The following is a 22,475-nucleotide window of genomic DNA, read 5'->3' on the forward strand; positions in this document are numbered from 1 at the left end:
AATATAAACAGCTCTCCATTTACTGTAATCTTGATTATGCTAAAACTTATCAGAAATTCTAACACTAATACACTTCAGCACGTTTTCCTTTAGTCTCTTCAGGCTAGTCAACCTCTTATTTATTTGTTTTCTTCCTGCTGGCTGAAAATCAACATGACAGAAGGTAAGTGAGCATGTGTAAGCTAAATAGCATCATTCCAAAGAATTTGGCATCCTGTTCATGGCTATAAATTGTTAAAGAAAATCAGACTTACTTAGGTGGCAAACGGAGGGTTTCTTCTATAGGCTTCCATGTCTAGTGAACTTACCCTGAGATACAAACTGATACTTTTCCAAACAGAATTTCATCCTACTTCTATTCAGTGAACAAAATAATGGTAAGAATGTGCACAAATTATTTGAATGTGGAAGATATTTTTTCAGTGTAATTTGGAGGTCCTTTGTGGTTACTGTCAGATATCTCTGTATGAATGGAGCAATTTGCCTTAATAGCTGAACCATATAAATTTTTGATACTACAATAATACTGAAAGCACTCACAAATTACCACAGTACATCTTAACTGTCATGTTGCATCATGTAAATTATAGTCATAATGACATGCTTAGGCCATATGATTTGTGCTATGGAAAGGGAAATGGAAATAGAATATTGAGAGTCCTTGTTTGTAGACTCAATAAAGCATTTCTCTAAATAGCTGAAACTGGATAACGCCAAACTAGATAAAAACATCCTTTCTTGAGAGCGATTGCTAGCTGTGTTACAGTCGAATAATTGGCGTTTCAGAGCAGGCAAGCGTCTTTAAGAATTTTTGTCTTAGGAAATGTAGAGAGCAATTTAGGAAATCTTGTATCACGATGTACACTTCTATTATAATTTATAGACCTTGTGTGACTGAAAACTGCCTTTCCTTTATATTGTTAAAATTATTGCTCTTAAATACTATTCCCCAAAATAAAACTGAGTAACAAAAGGTAGTAACCATCCTACATTTCCTGGTTTTCAAATATAGCTCAAAAACCTTCTTTAAAATAATTATTTGAATATAAAGTTGGCATGTAGTGCATATGCCTCCACAATGTTGATTGCCATATGTGTTCTATCTGCTTGTTTTGCATCCATCTCCAAATGCTTCTTTTGGATGAAAAAAAGAGTTATAAATAGGATGGTCCTGAGTGTGCAGCCTTCAGCTTTTCCTTTTTTATCTAAATCTGGGTGACACTAGACTGTATGATACTGGTCTTTGACTGTCTAAGGAGACATTATAAATAACAGGAGGCTATACAGGATTCTTGTTTATGTCAACTCAGGACAAGAATATGAGCAAATTAGTTTAACATCACCATATCCTTTTATTCTTCTATATATATGCTGCTACTAGAACTGAAACTTTGTTGTACAAACACAGATAATTTTTTAAATATATGGTATGGAGCATATCTAAATAAACATATGACATCGCCCCCACCGTGACACACACACTTGACGGGCAGCTGAGGCTGCCTGAGATTCCATGAGGAAATATCTTTGTTTAGAGAAAGCCTCTCTGCTTTATTTTCTCTGTGCTACTGCAAATTTTATGTTTCATTCTCTGCTAAGGGCCAGGTTTAATCATAAAGGTGAAGATTTACCCTGCCTCTTTCAGGTATTTAGGGCACTGCCCTTGGTCAGCAGTCACAGGTGAGTTCAACTTGTAGGTGTAGGCCATCCTAGAATCCAAGTCTCTGAACATCATCTCAAAACCCAGCAGTCATACAGAAGTTAGATGATGCATCCTCTAACTCCTCTGTCTGAGTTTTCAGCAAGTATTAATGCCACCATTGCTTATACTGCAAACAACGTGATAGGAGCCCTTAAACACTTCTGCTCTAAAATACTATTTGCTAACTGGCAGATTTTACTCAGATTGAGAAGTCTCTTGTATTGAGTGCTGTTTTACAGGAATCATTTGAACTAATTGTACAGCATGATCCCCTTCAGTGTAATTTGGTCCTTCATGAAGTTAGGACATGTTGAATATTAAAGCAGAAGATACTTGAATAAATGGCTTTGTTATCTCTTGGAAAAATTCTAGCATATCACGTTTGTCAACTCCATAGACTTAAGCAGCTATGTGGTGGACAGATTGTTCTTTATCTGACTTCTAGTGAAAGGCAACTGCTGAAAGTTTTTTGTAGAGTCTGTGTGTACAGAATAGGAAAGGTCCTTGTTTGACTTAACTATGTCACCTCATTTATTTTGCCTGTTTTTTTATAATTAGCTGTGTAACCTATTTGCTGGCTTACAGAAGTCAATGTTTCTTTGAGTCCAGAGATGAAGATACTGTAATAACCCTGTAGCCAATACACACAAAATCTATCAACCTTTAAAAGTACTCTACTGTGGAAAGTTAAAGACTGGGATGGAGTGAGCGATTTGTTTTGAGACATATTGTCTACAGCAGACTGCCCAGAATACCTCATAGGATTAAATATTGAATTATAAAATAATCATAAGTTAGGTCCTTGTGGCTTTTATTTTTCTTTTATTCCATTTGTTTTCATTTCTTAGGTAATTCTGATGCAAAAGACAGAATAATGCAAAGCAAATTGCAGTCTACAGGTCCCAGGGGGAAAGGGAGTTGAAACCCAAAACATAAAGTGTCAATAACACAATAATCAACTGGAACAGAAGTGACAGGATCAATTGCCTTAAATTATTAATACCTCTAAACCCAGAAAGCTTCATCTAATATCGTCATGGTTTCAGATATCAAGATTTTCTTGATCATGACAGATGATAGATTTAGATAGATCCACAACTCTTTTTCTTGCTTTTACTGCCTGCCTCAAAAAGGAGAATAATCTAACTGAACATGTTTTGGTATAAATGCATGAGATGCAAAATAAATTGTTGTTGTAAGCTACTTTTTTCTACCATCAGTTTTTTTGTTTGGTTATGTATGTTTGTTTGTTTGTTTTCCAATTCATTGGCTTCAAGAAAAGCAGTGAGTGACCCACACTTCATAATTCCAACAGTGTCTTAAATTTAGTCAGTAGACTGATTTTTTTTGAGTCTGTGTCTGTGTTGCTTTTATTGTCAGGGAAGTGAAGTGGTGAAACTTAGGTGGGCTGGTGTGATCTTCCTTTGTGTGTCTTTGTAAGAGAATTCTTTCGTTCAGCTCTTATATGAACAGTTTAGCCCCTCATGTAGGAGGTTTTGTTCCCTAGTGCAGATGAGTTGTTCAAGTCTAAGCAGGCCACCATTTAGTAACATAATGGCAGTGCTTGAAGTATCTGCAAACTGTGTGAAGGACTTTTTCGCAGTGGTGGCAGGTCCAGTACTTCATGCTAAATTTGCCTTTTTATACCCTCTGCAGAGAAATTACTTTCAGCCTCAGATTTGAATGTGTAACAAAGAACATCTCCAAGCTAGCAAAAGTAAAGTGGGGCTGGAGTAGGGAATGTGTTCCTCAGATTTAAGGCATAACATTTCAAAAACAAGTGTGCATGGACATTTATTGGTTCTTAATATCTTATATGTTTGAGTGGGATCAAAAAGGTAACTGTATGCACATTATCTCTATTTGTAAAAGAAACAGTAATAGGCATCAGCAGCACATAGTATGCAAGGAATCTCCATTCAGTGCAACGTCTTGAAGTTATTCACAGTTGCTGCAGATCCTCAGGTTTTTTTTAAGTGGTGTCAACAGCCAATACATGGCAGAAAATGATTCATTTGAACCTAAAGAAAAATATTTCTGTAAAGACAGCTACTTCAGTATCTTTTGGCTTTCATATTTGAATGCATTCTTCCAATAAAAAGCTGGCTTAGTTTATTGATATGTTTTTGGTTTTTAACAAGTAAATGCTAAACTAATATAAATCATTTTATTTTACATCACAATCTAAATTTTCTTGACCAAAATTAAGTCACCATGGTAATCAGACTCAGTCAACAGTATGAAGATATCTTCAACTTATACTAAGTTGCTGTTTATTTTGTTAACAGTTACTTCACTGTAGCTTCTAAAATTGGAGTAATAGGTAAATTCAAATACTGAAAGGATGAGACAAACATAACAGAAACATGAGTGAAGAGCAGAACATTTTAAAGAACCGAACCACAGCTGACTGATGCTTCCTTTAAATTGCTTAGTTTGTATTACATGATCCGGTTTAGATTCTTTATCTTTGCTGAAATATTCTCTCAGCGTGGCATCATGAAATGAGACAGAGACGGGTCTCTGCATTTTTTCACAGCTGTGGCTAGCCAAATTTTACTAGATCTCCAATACAAACTGAAACAATATCAGGACTGTTCTATTAGGAGGTTCAGCTACCCATGATTGTAAAGAACTACCAAGACATAAGTAAATTTTGCACACTGTGCCTCATTAATGCTTGTAATGATGTTTGGATAGCCTATTGGGGCAGTTCAAGTACAGCCATTATTGTGATTGCAAGGAAAACTAAGGATGCCCAGTAGACTGTTACGGCCTCTTTGTGCCTTAGAAATGAGTTGAAACAAGGCCCAGAATCTGGCTATCTTAGACCACTGACTGCAGTATTTCATATAACTCGTGATACATTTAATTTCTTTGTGCTAAAATCATCTTATACTACTGTATGAGAAAAGAGGAGATTTATTGTTGGTGAAATTATTTCATAAATCTCAGGTGTCCTTTACATTACCTGCTAACCCAGGTCTGCCTTGAAGGCAAGGGTTTTAATCAATAGTGGCAGTTGAAAAATGGAGAAACAAGAGGGAAATAAAGTAGTTTGAGAAAAGAAGGGATGTAAATGCTAGAGAGAGAATACTGAGTAGTGTTAGGAAATAATGAAGAAAGTAAATTGGGGAATATGTTTACCAGACTGGAAACTCTTACTATTCTTATGTCACATCCCAAATACTAAAATACTGAAAGATCCAACAAAGCAGAAGCAAAAGAAGAAAAGTCTTTGACTTAGAAAAAACTGATATATCTGATAACTTGTACTGAGTGCTAATCAATATGCAAAGAAGCATGGTGATGGTGATTCTAAGCTAGAGATAGCTAAATTGAACAGTGGTTACTTGAGACTGGAAAGGATACACACAAAGCATTACTACTAACTGGAGTATGGAAGAAATGAGAGTGATTTAGCAATAGCTGAAAATGGTACAAATTAATTTAAGATATCATTAGCAAAAGAGAACTCAAATTGACACTCAAAGTGTATATAAAGAGCTGGTGAGAATCAACTAGTTCCATAACTAATTATAATAAAAATTATATGAGTAATTTTGTAAATTCTATATATTCTTTTTCATAGATGGTTGGTGAGTGGTAGGGCCATTATGCCTGGAGTGCTTTACAAACTCTAATTTTCAGAAGGTGATATCCATACTTAGTAGATTTCCAGTTAGTCATCCAAAAGTAAGTATTGAAGTATCAGAATGATCACTTTCATGTATTTCAGTTTAACAAGAAAAAGACAAAGGCAGGCCATCTTACTCTTCAGATAGTCTGATATGAACATAGTATTTTAACATCTCTACTGGGTCTGTCCGGGCTGGAGTTCACTTCATGCTGTGCTTTGCATTTGTTGCTAAAACAGTGTTGGTAACGCACCAGTCTTTCAGCTCTTGCAGAACAGAGCTTGCAACAGCATCGCTTTCTCTCCAGCCTTCCCACCGATCCAGGTCTTTGCAACTTCCTTCTATTTTTTCCCCATTCCATGTGGGAGAGGAGTGAGAGGTAGGTGGGTGTTTGGCTGCTGCCCAGGGTCAACTCACCACGACACCACTGAAAGTGGTGGAAGAAATAGAACCTTAAAGCCTTTGACAATGAAGCGGTTGCAAAAGAAATTTTCAGTATGGCTGCCATATACTGACAAAGAATTGAACAATGAAATGGGAACCAGAACTGACAAGAAAGTAGCACGCTAGGGATCAGAGGCTTGAATTATTAGTTTAGTTTTAACTTGTCCTTTCATATAGTCATTATTCTAAACATTTAAATATTGTGAGTGACTCATGCTTTGATCTAATATCTGAACAGAGTATGAAGCATCACAGAATCAGAGAATGTTAGGAACTGAAAGGGACCTTGAAAGATCATCTAGTCCAATCCCTTTGCCAGAGCAGGAACACCTAGATGAGGTTACACAGGAATGTGTCCAGGCGGGTTTTGAATGTCTCCAGGGTAGGAGACTCCACAACCTCCCTGGGCAGCCTGTTCCAGTGTTCTGTCACCCTCACTCTGAAGAAGTTTCCTCTCTTATTTAAGTGGAACCTCCTATGTTCCAGTTTGTACCCATTGCCCCTTGTCCTATCATCGGTTGTCACCGAGAAGAGCCTCCTTTAAATACTGTAGGCCCTGTATCTCATGTATACTATACCCTCTGATTCACCTACCCTATCATTACCTGATTGCTAAATATTTCTGAATGGACCCATATTGCTTTGTTAAATCTCTAGAAGGCAAAACGGCCTCCATTACTTTACATTCCTATTAAGCTTACGTACTGTAAGCTGACCTTTAGCAGGAGAGAATGATCATGGCAAAGATTTTATTTTCCAGAGAGATTCTAGCTAACTACAACAAATTTCTTTAGAAAGCAAACCTCAGTGGAAATTTTCAATATTCAGTAAGTTTCTGGAAGTAAGAGTTACCCTAACTACAGAATGAACTTGCCTTTGTCTTCCTGGACCCAAGAGACAAAAGGGTTAAGACCAGATATTTGGCATATTGAAGGGATAATCATGTGCCAGAACCCCAGCCTGAACTGTGATGAATTATTAAACAAGTGGTTTGATGGGTGATTGAGTATTACCTGCAAAGCAGTGCTTGTCTCCTTGAGGCACATCCAGAGCTAACTGAATTGAGCCAATTAGACTGACTGTCTCTTCAATGAGTTGTGACCTATCAATGGTAATAGCTTATTATGATGATAAATGAACCCATCTCTCAAACTGAAGCCTGAGTACACACTTCAGCAGTTTCCCTGAATCACAGGGCCATTACCTATCAACTTCAGATTGACAGGAGTGACAGCAATGAGAGCAGATAGCATGCATGGGTAGACACAGATGATTGTTTTACCCAAGTGAATATATTTGCACTTATTTTTGGTGAGGTTGTTTTGTGGTTTTGGGGGGCTTTTTAATCGGCCTGCCTGAACATTCCGTATTTTGCTAGAAGTACCTAACATTTCTCACAGTAAGTGCAGTACCATCTCCTGAGATGGCTGGACGAATTTCTGATTGGTATCTACATGCCTTTTCAGTCTCAGAGGCACTCTGTATTATGATACAGGAGAATCCTGTTTTCTAATTGAAAAGTTTGTTTTATTTGTTTGGCCCTGTTAGCCCTATCAATTTATTTTCCAGAGGTAATTTCCTCAGAAAAATGAGCAAGACAGAGGAACTGTAACATTACCAATATTTTTCTTTATTTCATTACAAGCTTTTGAAACCTTTAAGTATAAAATGTCATTAAATATTTAGAACAGTTCTGGACCAGTTCCTTGGCTGGTTTAACCCTTTTTGGGAACAGCAATTTTTTTTTCACAATGAAGCCAGTTGTTTTAACAAATTTCTGTGTCAGTTTTCTTCTGGGCTTTTTTGGTTGTGCCCTGCCCTGCCCTTCTGTGCCTCTCACAATTAAAGTTTTCTAGTGTATTTTATTAATTCAAAATAACAGTGTCAGAGATACGTACCTTCAATTTATTGTCCTTGAAATAAGATTTTGATTGTGACTCCATTTTAAAAATGAAATTGTGCAAGATAAATGGCTTTTATATATTCCTAAACCATATTACCAGTTATCCATAAGGTAGCCATAGTCTGCTCTGAAAATGTGGCCTGGAGGGAGTTCTCTGTTGAATGACAGGCTTTAAGTTCATGCAGCTACCCAGTCAGCACAGCAACCTTGTCTCCATACATCCTTCTCTTGCATGGTGACAGTCCAGCAGGGTTCCTGCAGCATCTCCTGGTGAGCTGTGCCTCACTGCAGTGCATCCTTTAATCTGTACAGTGAATCAAATTTAAACAGTTCCAAGTTTACTTCGCTGTGGGTAGCACGTTTGCAGCAATATTAATGGATATAAATACAGTGAATAGTAATCTATAGTTTCCCATCAATATTGTACCTTCCATGCTCCAGAAAACATAGCACAGTATTATATTTACTTTGAAGTTTTTGTGAAGCTCAGATGATCAAAGTATGTGATATTATAGAGGAATGATTTCTTCTTGCATACTTTAAAATTAAAGGCAAAAATATAGAGCTATACATACATCTAGTCATGTTAAATGTTTTACAAGTTAAAGAAGGTAGAAAAGTAAAAAAAAAAAAAACCAAAACCAAAAAAAAAAAGTAAAATGAAAAAGAAGACTAATTGATCAGTATATATTGTCATTAGCTATGGAAACAAGATTTCCTAACTTAATAAACCTAGACAGTCTAAACTAATAAAACTGGTGGACTGAAACTGCATTATTTAACTTACAAAGTAGATTCATAACAACAGATGCCTTTAAAGCTAATCAAATAAACAGGCACGTTGTTTAGTCAGCTGTGACTTGTTACTTAAACGTGTGAGGTAATTCCGTTTAGTCTGCTGTGATTAAATGTCCTATTGAGAAAGAACATTCTACAGTTTTGTTGCTGAGATTCATCTTCTGTGATGTGCAGTCCAGTAAATTATTCCTCTCTTTCATAGATGATGTATTAGTTCAGTTTAGGTAGATGTGCAAAAATCCAGTTTTGTCACTGTCCTGTGGCTTTTGTTTTATGTCAAATATATGATAGATGTACCTATAACTTCAATACAAAGAGCTTTACACATTTGTCTCATTGAAAAAAAAAAAAAAAAAAAAAAAAAGGAATGTATGATCCAAAGGATGAAAGAGAGTAAAACTAGCCACATCAAAATAAAAAGCTTAGAAACTTAAATGTAGGAATGATCATGGCAACCTTTCTTAAGCAAAATTTGAGCTTTTATGTTAAAGGTTTCTGAAAATTCTTCCTTAAAATACTGGTTTGTCTTTTTTCACCAAACATTTTCAAATTTTCTATGATAAAAATTGCAGCAAGATACTTAGTTTCAGATTTTGGCCAGTGATATTGCCAGGTCAAACCTTCTGACCCTTCCTGGCATTAATGGAGGTTTTCTGAGCTACTGCAGTATGCCTTTGCAGATTTGTCACTTTTTCCTTCTTTTGTTACTGAAAATAAGCTAGCAGTAGTAAGAAACTTTAAAAATTATGGTAACAATTACAGCAACTCAAAAAAACACCCATAAATATGATCAAGTAGATGACCTTATCAGTAAACCACCAGGCTCATTACCATGCTTTCCCAGAGCTCCATAAAACAAAACATCCCTCTGCCTGCAATATTCAAGCTGATAAATAGTAGCTGAAAGAGTTGGGAGAGTCAAAAGAGCTCTCAAAATCTTAGGGCATGTCCTGACCTGTCCCTGAACTGAGGCTGAATTCTGAATTAAATAGAAATTCATACACTGTTTAGTGGGGGTCTCATCAAACTGTGGAACCTGTGTGAAAATGTGTGACAAAACACAGTTGTCAATACAATTTACAAGTTTCAAGTCTGTTTTTCTGAAAGTTACAGACAAAAGTAAAATAAAATAAGAAAAATGCTTCCAAATTTTCAATGCAAATTTTTGTGAAAAAAACAATCTGAAGTTTACATGTTTTCTTTAACATAATGAAAACAGCAGTCTTCCCCTTAAGTTATATTTGATTATAAACATTTTTACTGACTGTAGTATACTTTCAATCTACTATATACTTGGATCACAGCTATTGAAAGTACTACCCTGTTTCCCTGAAACTAAGAGCTATCCTGAAAATAAACCCTAGCATGATGCTGCAGAATTTTTGAAGATGCTCAGAATATAAGCCCTACTCCAAAAAACAAGCCCTAGTTACAGTTCATTAAAAAAGTCAATTTAAATAGTGTCCAGGCAGCTATACTTGTAAAAAAGTAAGCATCTTTTGGAGCAAAAATTGTATAAGACTCTTATTTTTGGGAAAACAAGGTACTATAGGCAAATATGAAACACTTAGCCTTAGCTACTTTTCCTGTAAAACATTATTTAACTTCTTTGTCTACTTTATTTCCAATACTGTGCAGTGTTTTCTATATTCACTTTTGAGAAATAAGATAATTCTGGGCTATCAGCTGTGGATGCATTGTACATAGTATTAACTTAACTCTGATCATATTGTGTTTTCCAAAAAGTAAGTGCTTGTGCTTCCCTCTCCAAAGATTTTTACATAATAACTCTTTCAGGCTGTCTTTCAGTATTTTGAATATCTAAATAGTGCAGCTTCCTTTTAGAAAATATTTGTTCCATAGATCTTTGAAATGCATTACCACAAGCAAGTCTTATTTTTTTCATGGATGCAGCTAGAGTAAAAACTTATATTAAACCTATAAAAAAGTATTTTCCTGTTTTCTTCCAAAGTGCCCTGGTGTTTTTAAAACAGGAGAACATATTTAAATTGTTTGGTAGGTTTCCTGTATGTATTTTGCATGTTTTATTTTTTATGTGCACTTAAAATGGACATTTTTATGGCCATTTCTGCCTGAAAGATATGCAGAATGTGTAGCTGTGTTTTGCTCTGTAACAAAGCCAAAGATTATATTTTTTGAATACAGCAGCTTGGGCAGCTTGAATATATCCAGGGCTTTTTGAGTTGAAGATGACAAATTATTTACTTAGTAACACTATGAAATTTTTCTTATGTTTAGGGAGAGGACATTAGTCTAAACAGATTTTGATCTGACCTACTGAAGTCCTTCTGACATTTTTCAGAGCACAAATTTGGTTTCATATTCAAATGCCAAAGTCTTTAGAGAGCTGAAAAGCCACCTATTGGATTCTCTATTTAGGTACTTGAGACTGTTCTGTGATGCTCGGAGGTGTAGAGGAGAAGAACCACAGCAGGATTCAGTGTAAAGTGACTATAGTCAACCATGTCTTTGAAAATGATGTTCCGGACTTTCTTGCCTGTTAGAAGTCTGCTGTTATCTAGTGTGGGAAGGTCCACTTTTCATAAATACTACTGCATGCATGCTACTGCTGCAGCATTCCATAAAGCACAGAAAACAGTGGTTATTTGCTGAAATGTATTCACTTTGCCTGAAGAATATGGTGAATTTAAGCTTCTATCACAAAGCAGGATTTATTTTGCAGGCAGTGACTACCACTTTAAAATAAGTGGATATTAATTAATGTTTGAATATAGCACATATTATATTGGATAATGTGGATCCACATTATTAATGAAAAGATTCATCATAGTGAGTATATTACTGTCTATGCTGAATTATGATGGAATTCTTACAGAAGGATAAATGACACCCATTGTAAAACCTAATGGATATCATTATGGTCAGTGTTAAAACAATGAATACCAAATGAATGAGTAATAGGAGCGACACTAAAATTAGATTTTATTAAGTAGTTGTGTTGGTAAAAATGTGTAATCATTATCACAGATTTATGTGCACATCTTAGGTGACTGTACTTGTGCTTTAAACAGCCTGGGACCACCAGGAAAATTTGAACATTGCAGCAAAGGGTCCTTAACCATTGCGATAGAAATACACACATATATTTTATCTAAAATATGGAAAGTTCAAAGAAAATACTCTGAATATTGCCCAAAAGACCTTAAATATTTTCTTCTTTTCTTTTGTATACAAAGCAGCTTAATAGAAATCCCACCAATATTACAAGAGAAATTAGGCAAACATTTAATAGTTGGTGTGCTTTATTATCCTGCATGAACTGAACAAAAGCATGAATAGACAGTGACTTGAGCTGCCCTTTTAAGTACCTTTGCCTGGGACAGTGTTCAGCATCCCAGTCAGAGCAAAGATAAAAGCACTTCCTAAGGTAGCTCCAGCAGTGAGTACCCACTATGTTCAGTGAGCTCCTCAAGCTTCCGAAGGATCTTAGAGTTGTCCGTAAGGCTTATTTGTCATTGTAAGCTCTATGAGGGTTTCTAATAGGTTCTCTGTGTTGATTAATTAATTGGCTTATTTATTTATTTATTCTATGTTAGTTTTTGTGCCAGCTCTCCACAGGGAAATTCAGATTGCTACAAGCTTCACAGAAAATTATGTTGTTAAAAGCTGGTCTAAAAATACCATGTGATCCCACTGAGTTCTTATTTTTAGGGAGGAGAAAAAGAAAAAGTGGAGTTCATGAGAGTATTGTGTCTAGAGAGAGTGTGGATGCATGCTTTCATGTGACCTAATTCTCATCAGGACAGCTAGGAAGAAAATGAAGCATAATTTTGCTGGAGAAGTATGAGCCATTTTTATGGGGGATTTTTTTGTATGTTAGAATAACTAAGGCAAAAATTCTCCCATTTGGTCTCAATCTAACTTGTATACACTAACATGTATTAACTTTTCTATTATACCTTCGATCTGGATCTATATTACCTGTTCTGTTCTGTGGATCTGTCACAGGCATTGTATGGTGGCTCTGATGAACTTTCACCTTCAATACAGAGAGAAACAGGAACACAGTGTGTAATAAAGCAGTAAACTGCAAACAAGATTCACACTGCAGATCTGACAAGAGGAATTTGTCCTGAGAGGGAGATCATAGATTTAGGTTTAGAACTACTCTTGCCAAGTAGTTTTACGTGGATCTCTGGGGAAAACAAAGAGAGGTAGTAATATATTACCTAATGAGCATGTTGCTATTATTTTGATCATAAGGCACTGAAAGGTTTATACTTCCAGTTCTTGACATACAATCATAAACCTTTAGTATCTTTGTGAGGAAAAGACAAAGTCCGAGAATATAACAATATCTAAAAGGTATCAGAGGAAGGTCCATCCAGCCCAGTAGCCTGTTTAATCACAGTGGTCAACAGCAAATGGCAAGATAAGAGTGTAAGCAGCAGGCAAGCATATAGTGATCCTTCATCATGCACTTTCCTGGCTTCAACCAACCTGTAGCCTGGGTGCCTCTGAACTCTTGGAGGTGTCTTTGTAATTCATGGTCTTTACTCATCCTAACTGCACATTAAAAGCTTTATCACATGAAGATCTAGCAAAAAATGAAGGTCTTATTCGGGACAGCAAGTCTGGGTCTGCATCCAGCCCACTCTGTCCTGCCTTCTGGCATTGGTAGCTGATTTTGAATTGTTCCTGAAAAACGGTTTGTATGGGAAAATTCATGTTTTCTGTCTAGCATCAGTTGTACTGTTAAATGTAATTTATTTTTTTTAAGCAAAAACATAGTGGTTTTGTAATAGGTCTCAGGGCTGCTTTACTCGATCTACTTATGCTGGCAAATCAGATAAGTAGTTTGGTGGCAAACTTGCCTGTACTTTGTAAAGAAATGCAGTTATTTGCCAGAGCATCAAAGCACAAACTATTATATTTGCTTCTCATCTGTCTGTTTATGCTGTAAATTGCTGTCTATTACATTTGACGCTGCTCAGAAAGAAGGAAAATATTTTGAGATTATATTGTAGGAGAATTCTTTTAAATGTCTCTTTTTTCAAGAATGTGTTATTTCTGTCTTCTCATTACAATCTTCTGATAATTAGTTAAAACAGCTACTTTAGCAGTGATCAGAATCTGTATGTCCTTAGTGTTAACACATTCTATGATTTTTTTCTCCTATGAAAGCTTTAAGGGTTGTTAAACCTCTATGATTCAGGTTAGTATCAAAATAAATGAAGGAACAGCATATTGTTATTATGCTTCTAATTTATGTGATTGTATCACAACCTACATTTTTGTACTGTAGTATATGAAAAGCAATGAGCCTTGGAAAGTGATCTGAGCTAGTACTAAAAAAGCTAAATAAGGCTGAAGAAGAGGAAGTAATAAATCAGATAAGTAGAATCATAGAAGGATACAGAAAAGAAGAATTAGCACAACTTCTTTTCAAGGCATGTTCTGTCTTTTCTTGAGTGGGCCCATGCAAGAGAAACAGTGGTCAAAAAACCTCTTTCCCAGCTTATATTGTCTCACTTCCTTTGCAGAAATGGGGTGAATACGGTATTCTCCAAAACCTGCTTTTTGCTGACCAGGAACTTAAGTTTCATGGGACAGTTAATTGTATAAAACTGTCTGTCATCATGCCCTCGTTCTTTTTACTTATCAGCTCCTCAGCTATGGTGATGCTCTCTATACACCTTCAAGGATGCATCAGTTCATGATATTTTGCACAATATCAACATGGGTTATGAGGCAGAGAAGATACACTTCATTTCCTCATGGCTATTCTTAAAAATCTTTCTGGGGGCCATAAGAATGTGTGTGTCCTCACAGTGGAGTTGAGATTCTTGTTCTTAACTGTATACTAGTTCAGGAGCTACTCTGCTTTGGTATTGTCTTCTCTATTATTGTAGAAACCACAAGTTGCAGATGACAAGTTTTCAGTCAATGAACATAGTTCCACTGAGACTACTGTTGCTGTTTCTTGTATAGCAGGATCCAGGCTAAAGCACATAAGTGTCTAACCGTTAATGTAATGTTGAAATGTTGTTAGTCATACCTTGTTTTGCATGTGTGTTAAGTGATTGATTAAGCCCTTTAGATTTTAAATACCATGAACTTTTAAAACAAAACCCTTCATAGTAGAAACTACTGCTATAGGACTATGACTGAATTTAAAGTCCTTACAAAAATGTTCAAAAGAATTGTGGAGTTTAAGCACTTTGTATTACGACTTTGGGAAGCAAGTAAACAAATAATTGTGAAAAAATACATGACATGGGCACCACAGCAGGTTAATCACTTCTGTGTTCCTCCTTCTTCCCCAAAGTGACCTGAATTAGGAGATTAGAGCTATGAAAACAATCTGACCTGAGAGATTCTTGTGCTGTAGGGACTGAGGATTAGGTACAGCTCCAACAGTCAATTCACTTAATAACTTCTCACGTCTGAAGTTACATTATCCACTTTTCTATCTTTTATAGAATCCAGCTTAGCTACATCAATATCCTGAGGAAGTGTGGCTTTCTATTTTAGGATGACATTTTCCTACTTGGCAGGATATTATCTTCATACAACATGTGTACAATATGGTACTAATTTATGTCTGTATGTTAGTCTGGGAAAGGTTGCCTTGCATAGTGTATTAGGACTTGCAACTATTTAGACACTTTTAAATACTCTAAAAGTATAATCTACTTTCCCATTTTACTGTAAAATGATACTGTACTGAGGAGGTAGGTAGGAAGGAAGGAACAAGTCTGGAGTTGTAACTGTACTGAAATAAGCCTAATAATTTAATAATAATTTTCGTCATTAACTTCTCATTCTGATAGGCTGAAACTGGGGTAATAAAATGGTGCTTGGGCTAAAACTCAACACACAAATTTCTGTATTCAACCATGAGGTGGCGCTTGAATGGAATGGGTTTTAATACCTAGATGAAAAAATGAAAACAAAAGTTTGCAAAGTAGTTTTTGAGCTACACTGTCAGAAGTATTATTCATATGGGTACTTTGAGGACACATCTTTTGGGACCTGTTCTCTAGTTTTGAGTCTGCTAGTATGGGCATACTGTTGAAACATTATACTATTGAATTAGTAACAACTATTTAAAGAAGTAACAGTATAGTGTAGCTAATAAAATTATTACATTACTTCACACTACCTAAATCCCTCATCCTCCAAAAGAGAATTGTCTCATCCAAACTATAATTTGAGAATGGCTCCTGGCCCATACTGCCTCCCAGACTATTCTCAGAAGAATTCAGGAGAGAATCGTAGAGACTCCTTTTGTTCTTATTTTCTCTTCCCTGTGTGCTAATATTTTTAACTTCTTCAGAATTAAGCAGAACTACATATATCTAGTTGACTGCAGAAAAAATTCTAACCACATTAATTGTTTGGCAAGATGAAAATCACTAGAGAAAACAGTTTTTAGCAGTTTAAACAGTAGTGATTTGCTGGCTCACCATGCAGTTTATCAAATGAACTTCCTAAATGGGAAATGCAGAAACCTTGCCAAATAATTAGTTCTATTCTGGTGTGTTAAGTTCATGAGCCAGTCTTGATGGCTCCCTATGTAACCAGAGGAGAGACATGAATTTCCCTGAAAGGCAATTCATAGCACTAATTTACACTTTACATGCATTTAGGGATACCTTCCCCTTCTCCACTGACAGTGGAGGGAGACTAGGAATATCATCTCTAAAATTAAACGAGGCATCTAACATTAATGTGGACTGTTGTCCTGGCAGTTCCTACTTTAAACTGAAAGTATTCTGTTTTGAAAAATATTCAAAAATGCTAACAAAAAGTAGATAAAAGGGGAAAAAAACCCTGTCCCATTCATGTGAAGTACCTTAATGTGTAATTTCTATTGAAAATTTCTGTCACAGTCTGCACTGGACACTTATAAAGTAAGCTTAAATATAGACAGTCTCATTGTGCCACTGGTATGAGATTTGTGATAGAAACCTCTACAGACAAATCAGATATCCAGTGTAATAACGCCCAGATCTCCCAATCAGGTGAGACATTTCACAAAAATAATCACTTGTCTTTTTTTTTTTTTTTAATTTACACATGAAACTAAGATACAGCATCCTGTGTGTAACATGGCTATGAGGAAAGTATAATTTGTAAATAACAGTTTACATTGCAGAAATGTTTATATGTACATTACTGAATTGTGTATATGTGGTTGATTATAAAACATCAGCTTTCTAAACTATAATCTTTAAAGCAAAACAGAAAATGTGTATACATTGCTAGAATCATCTCATGATTGCAAAGGTCATTTCTTCATCTATTCATGGCTGCATATTGTCCAAATGGCAAATACAATTAATGCTTGTAGGAAAAAGTACTATTAATAAATATTTATGTATTTTAGCTTTCTGTGCCAGATGAAGCATCTGGAAACCAGTCAACAGCACGTGACCAGTCAGCAACAGCACATAAGCATTCAGCTGTTTGTAGCTCTTCAGTGGTCCAAAGTGGCATTTATTAAATAATTGCCCTAGCTATACTGCTATCAGTTGGGTGATGTAAATGTTCTGAACTAACTTTAAATAATCTAGGTTAGGTGCTAATAACTGAATTCCCAGCCTCTGTAGTCTAGACTGCTTCCAGTTCTCAAGTTAAATCAAGAACCTCTGTGTGCATTTATACATTAATTTTTGTACAATTTTGCACGAACTTGATGTCATGCATCAATTAAAAAAAAAAACAACAAACAAAACAAACTGACTATAGTTATTTATATAATAGACAAAAGCAAAACAAAAAGTTAGTGTGTCTTAATAGGGAGATAACTAAAAAGGTAAAGTAAGTTGAGAACTAGTTTTAATTGCATGAGACAGGTGAGAAGAACCCTGAGTAAAAACAAGGTCATCTTATGAGTACGTAGATTTCCAGGAAAACATAGTTACTTAACTTCTGTGGGAATAAAACTGTGCTGAAACCTGCATAAATATTTGTGCCACCCAAGAGAGTATGAATGTAACAGCAGTTCATGTCCTGATGGATAGTCAGTGCTTTCATACCCTGGTTTGAACTTTAGCAGAAACTCTACGATGTCCTGGGGGCCTGTCCTTACCAAGCAGAAACTGCTGTTTTCTAAGAAAACAGTAAATAATACTGCACCGTGGAGACACCTGTGGTTTATGGTAAGTAGCCAAACTAACAGTTGTAGGCCCACTTAAATTATCTAGCTCAAATATATGTTCCACACTTTGATGTTCTCACAGTCTTTTCTTCCCTGCAGCAGCTACACTTTTAATCTGAAAAAGGGTAGTCATAATTTGTACTGCAAATAATTCATGTGCACTTGAATTAGGTGACATTAATTTTAAGGGTAAGAAGATATAACCATGAAAGAAGCCAGGGATTCCAGCAATATGGGAATTATCCTCAAGTGTGTCTGAGTGATTAATCCATCTTTCACTGGGCCATGAAATAGAAAAGTTGGGGCAAAGGGTAGTGAGAATTTGCTTGGATCCATTTCTGTTAAAACTTTTGTTTTTCCCAGCTAAAATGAGAAACTGAAGGATTTCATTACAAGTCAAAGGTTTCATTTGACCTAGAGCAGATTTTTTTTTTTAATTTCAAGCTTTTATTAAATTAAGAGAATTAACAGCACAGCTGCAGAAGACTGGCAAATTCTGTTTTGTCAGTTTAGACTCTGAAATATTTTTCAGATGAAACTGTCAGGCAAGTTTTCTCGGATTTTCTGAATAGTTTCAGGACAAACAAAACAGCATTTTAATAGCGCAGTTGCTTCACTATTAAAATGTGATAAAACTCCTCAGATTGACTTAACTCTTATTCAAAATAGTTTCATGGTATCAGTCTTACATTGTTTATGTATTTCTCTCCTTCCTCCTTCTGAGGAATAACAAACAATTTGGGATTTTTCAAAAAACCTCTTAATTAAATACACATCTCAATTAAAAAAAATGTTCATCTGAAATTTTGTTTGCATTTAGAGGTTGGACTGGATGATTTTCAGAGGTCCCTTCCAACCTCAAGCATTTTATGATTCTGTTATTCTATGGTTAGCGATAGACCCACAAGAAGTTAAGTACTAGTAACTGCTTTAAAATTAGAATTATGGAAATTAGAAGTTTTTACAGCTTACTGTGTATCACATAACAGAGATACAGTTGACTATCTGGAAATCACTATATTGTGAACTATTGCATTCTACTGTTTTTTTTTAATCTCAGACATTCCTGTTACTCTCTGGTGAAGTACAGTACCATGATATATTCCAGAGATTAAGAATCATATTAGAAATGCTAAATGCCGGTAAGTCTCATCAGTGCTTGAGTTCACGATAGTAAAATGGCAGTAGAGAGGTCCACAGGGACTAAAACACAATGATAAACAATATGTGTTACATCTTGCTTATGTTCCTTGGCTAGATCTAGTTTTTCTTTGGAGAGATGGGTGGGTAACACACTAGAAGTTCAAAGTTCTTTTAGTTGCAATACCTTAAACTTACTGTTAGTTTTAATCGATTCAGTCAGTAGTTAAATAAACCGAGGCTGATCTAGCTGGTTAGATGTAAAGCAAAGTGTTAATATGACAAAACTGTTTTAACTGCAAGTTACAGTCTTTGCAGAGCCTGAGTCTGATCGTGCCACATTGTATTTTACACTCAAAGCAAAATCTTATGTTGAAAACTGTTGAAAAAATTACATCACATAGAATTTACCATTTGCTATTTGCCACATTGAAAGATCAGCCCTCCAGCAATTTACTCCCTATTGGTTCACATACCATTCTTTCTTTTGTCTAATGTAAGATGTTTAAATGTTTTGATTGGAACTTTACATACCTACTTTCTGTTCTACATTCAGAAATTAATGAATGGAAAATATCTAATATACAATTCTTAACAGACATAAGTGGATACAGCACAGTACACCTCTTTTGTGAAAATTAGTGGAAAAAAGCCACTTTTTCAGGTGTTAAGTCATAATAATTCTTGCTAGCTGGCCTTGGACACTCATTCACTCCCCAGAGATTGTTTGCATTAACTTTAGCTCTTCAGAAGTGAGATATTAACATCATACTTTGCGCTGGGTGCTACAGGAAAAGACAGATCCCCTGTTTGCAAAAAATTTCAGAAATCAATTAAGTTCATGGAGCTACAGCAGTTTCTATCAGCAGGAGATCAGTTCCGAAACATCTGTAAGAAAGTAAGAGCAGCTGTAATTAGTCAGAGGAAAGGTCAGTCTAGCCTAGGAAGTGGTTTCCAACAGTGACCAATACTGCATGTGTATGAAATAAGCAAGCAAGCACACATCAATGCTGTCTTGCACACCAACCTAGTATACAGCAATTTGCACACATTTCCTGAGCTAGAGAATAGCTGTGTTACAGTGTGTGGTAAGAGAAGGAAATGCTGAATTGATCAGAAAATGCACAGCATTAGATAAAACAATTATTTACTTACATTCTCAAACCATAATTGGTAATTCATGCAAGAGATTATGAAAAAAATAACAAATGGGCCACTACAACTAGAGGAAGGGTGGAAAGAGACAGATGAAGAAACAGAATTCATATATTAATAACAGAGATCATGGCAATGGAGGACTGACGGCGTTGCATCTAATCTCTGTACATTCTAATTTCAAACAACTGTAGATGTAAGAAATTTTGCTGTCAATAGTGGGGACGTGAATTTGTTCTATGACCAAATAAAATGCAGAGACTGGAACACTCTGAGTCAAAAATGTGACTTGCAACCTGTAGACAAATGCTATGAAAAACAAAACAAAACAAACCAAACAAAATGGATCGAGCACTCCCTGATTGTCTATGTTTAACTTGATACATGAGTTTTACTTAAATATAAATTGGCATTTGTAAAAGCGTTTATGGTGTGTTCTTGCTGTTTCTGGAACCTTGTATAACTTTGTGTAGGTCACAGTACTCATCTAACATATTTTAAACAGTGCTAAGTTAAGCTCGACCTTTTTAATCATTTTTTTCTCCTAATGCTATTGCAAAGTAAGAGCTCCTTTATCCACATTTTATCTTCCAGCTATAAAGTTAATTGTTGCTTCAGACTACATCATTTGCCTTAAATCTAAGGCACCATGAAACCCTGCTAAATATTAAAAAGTTTGAGACTGAAGCAGAAAATTTATATTGTTAATCTAAACTTGTTTTATTAGGACCTACCAGCCTGGCTTACATTAGAATATACATATATATTCTGTGTGTATATATATATACACCCGTGTGTATATATATATACACACGTTGCCAACAGAAACAAGAAAGGAAGGAACACGTTCAGTTAAAGGAAATTTATGTAGGTATATAAATCATGTTAATCTCACTCAGAAAACCTTGTGTTTATATATTATATATGAACTACATGCAAGGAGGTTGATTCTTTGTGAGGTATATAGCTATTTGTTATATTTGTTACATCAAGATTTCAAAATATATTGAAGGGAAGTTAAAATGTGGTACCCTGGCTAAAATGTAAGATGAATGTGAGGTTTTCCAACCTATCTGTTGAAATTCAGGATAACTTTTTGAATACCTATTTAATCAGAGTGAGTAATAATGAATAATAAAAATTCCTAGATTTTATTACATTCAGGATTCATATGTTCATATTTAGTTTTAAACATCTTGGACCATGTGATGAAATTTTATACTGAGACTTTACTGTTTGAGATTGCAAAATCAGTTATTCTTAAACCAGTTGCTTATAATACCAAAATTCAAAATAATTTCATCATGCACAGAGATACTGTTGTTCTCCATTCTCCAAGGATATAAATGAGGAAACACGAATCAATCAGTTGCTGGAAACTGAACTTATGTTGAGAGAAATAGATAGGTAGTTTCAACTGATTTTCTAATGCTTTTTATAAATAATACTTAATTATTTGAATATTATAGCTGTTACACTTTAAATGTTTATCCTGACGTCCGAGTAGGGAGTGCTTTCTTATTTAGAAAATCGATGTATGAGAATCTTTACTGGCATCAAGTGAGATATTTTCTGAGATTCTGAAGCACCTGATTTAGGGTCTGTGGTTTTTCTTCATGGAGAGTGTGTCAAACACAGATCGGCTCTCTGTATGCATACAAACATCCACACATACTTGTTGTTTCCTTCTCTCAAGGTGAGACTGTTGCTATGCCAAAAATTTTTATTTCTACATCTAAGCTTTTCTCTCTACAAAAGTCACAGTTGCATGATGACATGTTGTGTGTGTTGAACTCTACTGTCAACTGGACAGAACTCAAAGGAGAGCAGGACTTAAAGAAAAACAGGAAGAACTGGTTTTATTTAATGACAAATATACATAAATAAAATTAATAAGTACTGAAACAGATGTCTTAAAGTACCTAAAAGGCAGCAGCTGTGTAGAGTGAACAATTTTTTTTCTACATGTTCACGTTGAAAAGGACAAAAAAGAGTGAGCTGAAATAATGGCAATAAAGGTAAAAGTTATACATTAGGCAAACTTTTCAGCAATAAAAGTTAAAAAAACAAATACATGGGGGAAGTTATCGTGGCTTCAACACTGATGTGCTTGAGAGCATTCCCACTGGTACATACTCCTCCAGTGTTAACGTGTTCCATAGAAACTCATTTGTCTTTCAGCATCGCACCTATTTTATTTTTTGTTTTACCAAATCAGCACAAGTTTTAGTATCAATTTCACATCAGTGATGAACTACAGGATCCTTACTACTTTCAAAATACTATTATGAGAGAAAATGAGTACACCATATATGTTGAGCTAAGCATTTATTGTTAGTCCAGTTAGTGCTTTAACAGCCTGAAGGTCTAAATTATCTAATTAATATAGAAAAGCATCATTAATAATACAGTTTAAATTGCTGTGTGAGAAAGCTTTCTGAGCAGGAACAACCCCAGGTTCCAGTATAAGTTGGGGAATGACCTGTTCGAGAGCAATGTAGGAGAAAGGGACCTGGGGGTCCTGGTGGACAGCAGGATGACCATGAG

The 22,475-nt window shown here is 35.4% G+C and overlaps 1 protein-coding gene across 2 annotated transcripts in view; it reads left to right on the forward strand.

Moving 5' to 3' along the window:
* Nucleotides 1-22,475, forward strand: part of LAMA2 (laminin subunit alpha 2) — a gene marked incomplete at its 5' end in the record, with an annotated part of 356,160 nt that overhangs the window by 152,975 nt on the left and 180,710 nt on the right. The window lies entirely within an intron of this gene.

This window comes from Nesoenas mayeri (assembly GCF_963082525.1).
Source record: "Nesoenas mayeri genome assembly, chromosome: 3".
Lineage (NCBI taxonomy): Eukaryota > Metazoa > Chordata > Aves > Columbiformes > Columbidae > Nesoenas > Nesoenas mayeri.